The sequence below is a fragment of the Juglans microcarpa x Juglans regia genome, chromosome 4S (assembly GCF_004785595.1).
Source record: "Juglans microcarpa x Juglans regia isolate MS1-56 chromosome 4S, Jm3101_v1.0, whole genome shotgun sequence".
NCBI classification, from domain to species: Eukaryota; Viridiplantae; Streptophyta; class Magnoliopsida; order Fagales; family Juglandaceae; genus Juglans; species Juglans microcarpa x Juglans regia.
In genome coordinates, this window is record NC_054601.1 from 19,193,620 (window position 1) to 19,202,557 (window position 8,938).

The 8,938-nt window shown below is 46.4% G+C and overlaps 1 pseudogene; it reads right to left on the reverse strand.

The window, feature by feature from the left end:
- Positions 1 to 219: 219 nt before the first annotated feature.
- Positions 220 to 8,689, reverse strand: LOC121262101 (annotated as a pseudogene).
- Positions 8,690 to 8,938: the final 249 nt, after the last annotated feature.

Below are 8,938 nucleotides of genomic sequence, written 5' to 3' on the forward strand. Positions count from 1 at the left end.
TGAGAAAACTTTTCTTTTTGAATAAAACTTCAAACTCAAACATAGCTTTGGACTCGGCTAATTTCTTTATAGCTACTATTAAACACCATCAACCTTGCACGTATGCTTTGAAGCATGATTTCCATTGTTTGGTTGGTAGAGAATCTTCTGAAAAAAAGGAACAGATCATAACCTAGTTCCAGAAAGATAAGACAGGAAGGTGCAACCAAAATTTAATGACTAGTTTGATTCACCAAGTTGAATTGATGAACAAGCTTGAATCGAATAATCTCTAGCATCCCTTATCTCTCTCTTTGGTGAAGATAGAAGAGGCTTGAGAGGCATTTGTACTCTTTCAACTTCTCCTCTAAGCATTTTGACCATTTTGTTCATTGATAGACCATTTTGAATGCACAAGGCAACTATGATTTTTTTCTTACATATTTTCTTTTCATCCTCTATGGCATCTTCCCTTTCTATGCCTTCTTTGTCATGAAATTGTTGGTCATAAACCCAAGTAGAAAATTAAATTTGGCTTGAATGTTCTGCAAAAGCATTCAAGTTCTTTCTTTTACTGATCATTTCCATTACTAATGTTAAGTTCGTGTTTCGTATGCCTCGGCTAAATTTCTGCAACCCGAGTTGGGATGTTTTTACCTGCAATCTCGAAGACAAAGATGGGCTCAGTGGTGGTCCAGGGATCTTCCGATACAAAAGTCGGTACTTCACCTAAGATAATTGTTGGAGAGTAATAGAGTTAAGAGAGATTCATTCGTACCTAGAGCATGATTTTTATATGAGGTTTCAGGGGGACATTCTCGTACCTTATGTCAGGGGCTTATGGTGCACCCACAGTTACCCCAATCACTACCTTTAATGTAGAGTGACATCTTAGATGGCGTCATTAATGCGGCAATGCTTCCCAGGTCGTATCTTGATTTTTGGCGATTGGTGCGGTCACTTCTTGTCCCCATCGTCAAAGAATGGAGGGTTGCTCGTGCTTTCCATTCACTTGCCGACGTAGATCCTTTAATGCTAGTCATTGCAGGTGAGTGTCAGGGTCGACGCATCCCGTCTATCCCCCTTGACTTGTTTCCAGTGCGGTATAGTTCCTTTGGTGGGAATTCCTTTATGTTTGGGAATGTTTCGGCGCATGTCTTTGACAGATTATCGTGCACTTGAGTGCGCACGTTCGGCTTCCATTGTTTGGGTAACGGTTGATGATTTCCCTCTTGCGTCGCTTCATGTAGCACGTGCTGGTTCGTTGGCACCTATTTAAGTCCACCCCTCTTCCCTTCTTTAGTTTGTTTGATTTCACTCTTTCTTGAAGTTCTTGAGCCTTTACCTTTTCTCTTATTCGTTTCCTTAATTTCTTCTCCCTTCTCTTTGATTCTCCGTCTGCCTCCACTACCTGGTTCCATGGCTCCTAAGAATGCCTCTCACACTGCTCCCTAGGTATAGAGCTCTGCCCGCCCTTTAGATCTTTTTAGGACCCCTGGGAGAATGGATCCTCTGGAGGTTTGCACCAAGTCCAAGCATTTTAATAATTTGGTTGGAGGTCGCAGCCTACTTCAACATTTTTGAGGTCACTGAAGGCCTCTTTCGAAGTCCTAGACTCCGTCCTCTTCGAGGTTCCTACTGCCTATGAAGCAGCCGTAGACACTGAGACTTACACTATGAAATTGGCATTATATTCGGGCATGTTTACCAGTGGACTACAACTTCCTTTTTGCCGATCGGTTTGTGACGTGCTGGACTACCTCTGTCTCGTTCCCACGCAACTCCACAACGCATGGAGGATTCTAACGAGTCACCATGTTGTATGGAGCTAGACATTAGAGGACATCAACCCAGAGCACTCGGACCTCACTACCTAAGAGTTCGTTCTGACCCACAGCATCTTGAGGCATATGGGGAATACTTGCAGTTTTTGGTTGCGTTAAGGGCAGACGGTGGCCCGCTTAGAGTAACAGTACAATCGAGTCTTGGGGGTTCGAGTTGTTTCTGAGATCGTTGAAGCTCCACGGACTGTGACCCACCCCCCTTTGGTTTCTCAGGCCGTTTCTTCTCCTACCCCGCTAGGCAATGCAGGAAAGACTAAGACCCTCACTTAGGCTGAAGAAATGCTAGTGCTGCATTTGCATGGGGCTCTCTTGGACCACCCCTCAAGAGAGTCCGAGATTGTTTTCCGTTTGCCCATGGTCAATGTCAAGATGATTCCCTCCCTAGAGGGAGGTGAGTGCATTGTACAGGGCGAATGGCTTCCATCTGTCGGGGAGCAGGCATAGGCAGGCGAGGGCTAGGATGTCTTTGATCCCGGAGAGGTCCCCCTTCGACTATTCTCTTGAGCATGAAGTCACTTCTATGGAAACACCCCTGGTGGTAGTTTCGAAGGCGGGCGAGGTCCCCATGGTTATGGCAGAGGTGGCCAAGGAGGTTTCAATGAAGGCCAATGAGGCATTGGTAGTCTCGCTCGAGACTAAGACCTCGTTGACCTTCATTAACACCATCACGGCCCCAATCATGGTCTTGCCAGAGATTGTCGTCGAGGTGGTAGTAGCAAAGGATTTTGAGTAACCGAAGGTGGCAGAGGAAGTGGAGGTCATTGTGGATTCCCTAGAGGTTGAGGTAAGGACTGGTCCCAAAGTTGGCACCAGGCAGAAGGCTTCTGAGGTGCCCCAAGGTGATGCGACAGGTGATGCCGAGTTTCCGTTTGGTCCATTGGCTGAGGGGTCGAGTAGTTCTCCTATCCATGTTTTTTCCTTCCACACACTTGGGCCACGTGGGGTGATCTCGGGAGGCTAGTGGGAGCGAGGTCCCAAGGGCTATGCCTGGGTTTGAGAGAGCCTACGCTAAGTCCATCCAGGGGATGGTGGACACACTTAATGCATTCTTCTCTAGGGTAAGTTTTGGTGTTTCCTTCTATTTCTCATTTCTCTACTTTCCTTATGCTGACTTGTGTATTTGTCATGGGGTGGAGCAGTTGGCAACCCTTATTGTGGACGACAGGGGAGGCTTGAAGGAGGTGAACCAGGTACTCCGCTCCCTATCTAACCTGGTCATATGGCACGCTAGGCAGGTGAGAAAGGAGAAAGAGAAATTGGTGGAGACCCTTAGTAAGATGGAGTCCAGTCATCGGCAAAAGTAGAAAAGGATTGACTGGCTTCACCGTTAGAATACCCAGCTGTGCAGTCAAATGGCCCAACTGAGGTATGATTTTGACAAGGCGTCAGAGGAGGCTGGCCAACATCGCCAGGAGGTAGAGCTTTACGGGGAGGTATGGGACAACCTATAGCGTCTGTTGGACCCCCAGGCAGAGGAGTTCGATGACCTGATAGGGGTGGCCCAGGAGCTTTAGGAGGAGAACTTAAAGTTCAAGAAGCAAGATAATTTCGACACTCAGTCGCACAACTGGCTCAAAAATAACTTTATGTCCCTTTCCCAGATGGTGAAGAGTAAGTCGGCTAAGCTCGAGTCCAAGGTCCGACAGATAAAGGATCTAGAGGCCGAGATGTCCCTGGCTGGCCACAAAGCAGACAAGGAATTTGTTAGTGGAGGAGTTGGAAGCCAGGTTGGGCGAGATGGAGTATCAGGTGGCCTCTCACAACATCATTATCGACAACATGAGGTTATAGTTGACCCAAGTCCAAGATATTATTGCCCGCATGAATGACCAGCTAAAGCAGGTTAAGGTCATCAGCGACCAAGCCTGTTCTCTCGGTTATCTGGAGGGCTTGGAAAGAATGCGGGACCACGTGCTAGAGAACTAGCAAGATGACTTGAGGTCAATAGATCTGGTGTCTCCTACCCTGGACGCGGTGGGGCTGAAGCACGACACTACCATAGGCAAGGACTTGGTGACGATTGCCTTTCCCGACGACTCTATTGGCTAATCTTGCACTTCTTTGCCTCTTTGTACTTTTCTTCTTAGTTTTCCTGTAAAGAGACATTTGTAATAGATTCCTTTATAGACATAAATATATATATATATTTATCAATTATATTCCGTGATCTCTCTGCCTTCTCCTTTTCATCATTATGTCATCTTTTATCTCTTAATTGGTGGGGTGCTAGTGTGGACTGATCTCCCTTTGGTTGTCGGGGGTTAAGTGTAAGGAACCCCTTTGCTCAATGCTTTGTCATAAACTTGTAGTGGGGATGGGGTGCGTAATCATGCTAAAGTATAGTGAGTTAGTGGTTAGAAACGATCCAAACTTCAATTGCAAAATGATCAAAGCTGAGTGGTTGAGAAGATAAGTAGTCGGGCAGCCAAAGGTTCGACTCGTGCTCCTCCATGAGAGAGCTCGAGTAGCCTGGAGCTAAACTTGCCCCTTTGAGCCTCATGGGATATAAGATGTCCGGCAGCCAGGGGGCTGGACCCGTGCTTCATTGTGAGGGAGGTTGGTCAGCCTGAGGCTAGACTTGCCTGTTGACTCTCCAAGGAAAGGTAAGACGTTGTGCAGCCAGGAGGCTAGACTCGTTCTTCGATGTGAGGGAGGTTGGGCACTTTGAGGCTGGACCTGCGCTCCTCCATAAGAGAGATTTAACAGTCTGGAGACTAAACTTGCACCTTTGAGCCTCACGTGGAGGTAAGATGTCGGTCAGCTAGGGGGCTGCACCCGCGCTTCATCGTGAGGGAGGTCAGGCCGCTTGAGGCCGAACCCACCTATTGACTCTCCATGGAAAGGTACGATATTGGGCAACCAGGGGGCTGGACCTTCCTTTTGTCTTGAGGGAGGTCGAGTAGTCTAAAGCTAGACCAGCCTGTTGACTCTCCATGAGAAGGGAAATAGTTTGGGCAGCCAAGGATTGGACCCACGCTCCTCCATGAGAGAGGTCTAGCTGCTTGGGGACTAAACTCGCCCATTTAAAGCTCACGGGAAGGTAAGATGTCGGGGAACCAGGGGCTTGACCCATGCTTCGTGTGAGGGAGTCAAGAAGCATGGACTTGCACTTCTTTGCGAGGGAGATCGGGCAGTCTGAGCATGGACCCGCTAGTTGACACTCCATGGGAAGGTAAATAGTTTAGGCAACCAAGGGCTAGACCCGTGCTCCTCAGTGATAGAGGTCCAATAGCCTGGAAACTAAACTCGCTTCGTTGAGCCCTGTGGGGAGGTAAGATATTGGGCAGCTAGGGCGCTAGATTCGCGCTTCGCTGTGAGGGGGTTAGGCAGCATGAGGCTGGACCCGCCATTGACTCTCCACGGTAAAGTAATTAGTCCTGCAAGGGTGGAAGGGATGAAAGGGGTTTCCCTCATTAGAGTTTTGACAGTGGCCCAGTGGGCCCAGCACTTCAGGGAGTTCTTTTCCCAAACCCCTTTCCTTTTGTCAAGCCTCTTCCTTAGTATCGCAAGCAGCGTTTTGCTGGTCACTTTGACTTGCCTGTTGGCCTATGGGTGTGCCAGGTATGTGTATGAAGGGTTTGATTACCAAGTCTCTGCACCAGTCATGGTAGTGATCTGAGTTGAACTGCCTACCATTGTTCGAGATTATGAAGTGAGGGATCCAAATTTGCATACTATGGCCTTTCATAGGTATCATGTGACGTTGCTTGCCATGATCTTCGTGAGAGCTTCAACTTCCACCCATTTGGTGAAATTGTAGACAACCATGACTACAAACTTCACACCTCCTTTGCCAGATGATAGGTGGCCGACCGGGTCAACTCCTCACAACGCAAAAGGCCAGGGTTACACGATCAATGCAGCTCCTCTGGCGGGCAGTGAGGTATTGGGGCGTACTCCTAATACTTTTGGCATTTCTGGATAAATTCTTCCACATCTTTAAGGGTGCTTAGATAGTAGTATCCTCCCTCACTACCTTTCCCGCCAGTGCTTTCTTACCTGAGGGGTTCCCTCACACTCCTTCGTGTATCTCCGAGAACATATACTGTGCTTCGTTGGGAAAAATGTATCTCAACAAAGGTGCCAAGTAAGCTCACCAGTACAGACTCTGTCTACGAGAGTGAGGCACATTGCCTTGTTCTTAACCTTCCTTGCCTCCCACTTTTCATCGAGCAGCTCATTGGCATCTAGGTATCTGATTATCTCTTATGCCCATTTTGGAGTTCCTGACCTTACTTTTGAGGTCTCAGCCCCTACTGCAGGGGCATCCATCATTTTGGTCACTGTCTACTTTGTAGAGGGGTGTCGTCCTACCTAGACGCGGCTCATGCCAACCTATCGACCTTCAGCTTCTTTGCCTAGGGTACTTGCTAAATCTAGAAATACCAAAATTGGCTGCGTCTTTCTCCCACCAACGTCAAATATTTCTTCAACTTATCGCTTTTTGTGGTGAATTCCCCCCGCACTTGGTTGATGACCACTTGGAGTCAACTTGTACTTCCACTTCATCGGCACCCAGTGACTCGACAATTGCTAACCTGGTTAGCAATGCTTCGGACTTTGCTTCATTGCTTGTGGTTTTGAATGCCAGGCTGATGGTGTAGTTGTGCTCTTCTCTGGCATCTAAGAGATATGCACTCCCTCTCCCCCTCCAACCCAACAAGACGAGCCATCGACAAAGACCTGCTAGGGCTTCACGGGAGGCGCATCTTGGACCATTTTTGGGAAGCCAATGAACTTTGCAATGAAGTTTGCCAACACGTGCCCTTTTATAGTTTCTAGGATTGTATTCGATGTCGAACTCGCTCAGCTCTATTACCCAGTTCACCAACCGGTATTCTTCAGAGGGACTTTGATCAGAACTTGTATTGAGTGTGCCTGGAAATATGGTTTGAGCCGGTGGGTAGTCATTACTAGGGCGAAGGCGAGTTGGTCCATGCGGGGGTATCTCGCCTCCTTTTCCTGAAAAGCTCAGCTGGTATAATAAATTGGCTTCTATGAGCCTTTCAGTCTCGTACCAAGGTCGCGGAGACTGCGTGCAGGGAGATGGATAGATACAGGTTCAAGGCTTCTCCTAGTTTAGCTTGGGTGAGCAAGGGTGGGCTGGTGAGGTATTGTTTGAAGGTCTCGAATAGTTGGTAACACTCGTTGTTCCAAGTCTGCTCCTTCCGCATGACCTTGAAAAATGGTAGGCATTTTCCGTCGACCTAGACACGAACCGATTAAGGGTTGCCACCCAACCGTCAAGTCTTTCTACGTCGTTAATGTTTCGTGGTGGGGCAATGTTGAGTATGTATTCCACCTTCTCTAGGTTGGCCACTATCCCTTGCTCAGAATTCATGAAACCTTGGAACTCTCCAGATTAGATACCGAATGCATACTTTGCAGGGTTGAGCTTCATCTGGTAAAGCTAAAGCGCCACAAAGGCCTTACGCAAGTTGATCAAGTGTTGTTCAGGGGTCTTACTCTCAACGAGCAGGTTGTCCACATAGACTTCCATGTTTTGCCTTATTTGTTCCTTGAGGTTGATCAGTCGTTGAAAAGTTGCTCCAACATTTTTTTGGCCAAAAGGCATGGCGGTGTAGTAGTACAGCCCCCTTCTCGGTGATGAATGATGTTTTTTCCTCGTTGTCAAGGTTTATGAGGATCTAGTTATATCTTAAATAAGCATCCATGAAGCTCAGCAAGCGTTAGCCAGCAGTGGCACGCGGTGGTGTCCACTATCGAGTTGATTCAGGGAAGAGGGAAATTGTCTTTTAGGCAAGTGTTGTTCAGATCGGTGAAGTTGACACACATTCTCCATTTGTCATTGGCCTTCTTCACCAGCACGACCCTGGATAACCAATCCGGGTAGTGTGCTTCCCATATGAACCTTGTGGCTAATAGGCGGTTGACCTCCTTGATGATGGCGGCGCATTTCTCGACGTTGAAACTTCGACACTTCTACCTGACCTTCCTAACCTTGGGGTCTACGCATAGGTGGTATTAGATTATGCCGGGATCGATCCCATTCTATTGCTGATCCTGAATTTGGCCTCGGGGAGGCTTGGGTCTAGGAGAGCCAACTCAAGTGGCTCGTTTCGCTCCACTTGTCGAAGGCTTGCTAGTCCCTGACCTCCTAATAACATCCCAAAGTTATAGGCATCAGCTTTGTATCAAATACCTCTAATATTTTGTAGAACAACTCAGAAGCCATGTATCCTAGCGTTCCTCTCGTAGCAGTCAAAGAAACTATACAACCTTCTACCAGATATAATTTTGCCAACCCAAAATCTGAAACCTTAGTGTAAAAATCTCATCAAGAAGAATGTTGTGAGGTTTATATCAAAATGAAAAATCTGCATGTTGAATCCTTGATGTAAATATTCAATCTCATATACGAGCCATTCCTAGAGTAATATTATATATTTTCCTGTAGTTGAGGAGGATATATGCTTGTGACATAAAAATGTATTTGCCTAGAGATCAATTAGACATGAACTCATATATAAGGGCACACTTTGATCCATGAACACAAAAACCAATGAGTTGCACTACATTCATGCGTTGGATCCGTCCAATGGTTGCCATTCATTGATAAAACCTTTTCCGTTTGCTTTGGACTTGTCTAACCTCTTTATGACTACAAGACGTCCACTTCGAAGTGTTCATATAAATACTATGCTATATCCTCCTCCGAATTTGTCCCTAAAACCCTTGGTCATCTTCTTAATTGTTTATTACTAATACGTTATTGGCATGAGGTTATTATGGCTTTGCAGAAATTCTTCGACAACATCATACATTGATAAATGTCTTCTTCGCCATTTATATATAAGAAATATAATCACAAATGGAGTGCCTAATACAAGGATTATGGCCACATGTCATCCTAGAAAGAAAATCACCAAAATATAATCACAAATGGAGTGCCTAATACAACGGGTCAAAACTCATTCCAAATAACAAGCTTTCCAACAAGAACTTAAATCCTTACAAATAAGTGTATAATTGAAACAAATTAAATATTTCGTTGTTAATAATGGATATTTGCAAGGGATGGAAGAAACTTGGAGATGAAGTGGTGAGGTGTGAAGCCGATGAGCTCTGTGACACAACCCAAGTGAAATGCCTTT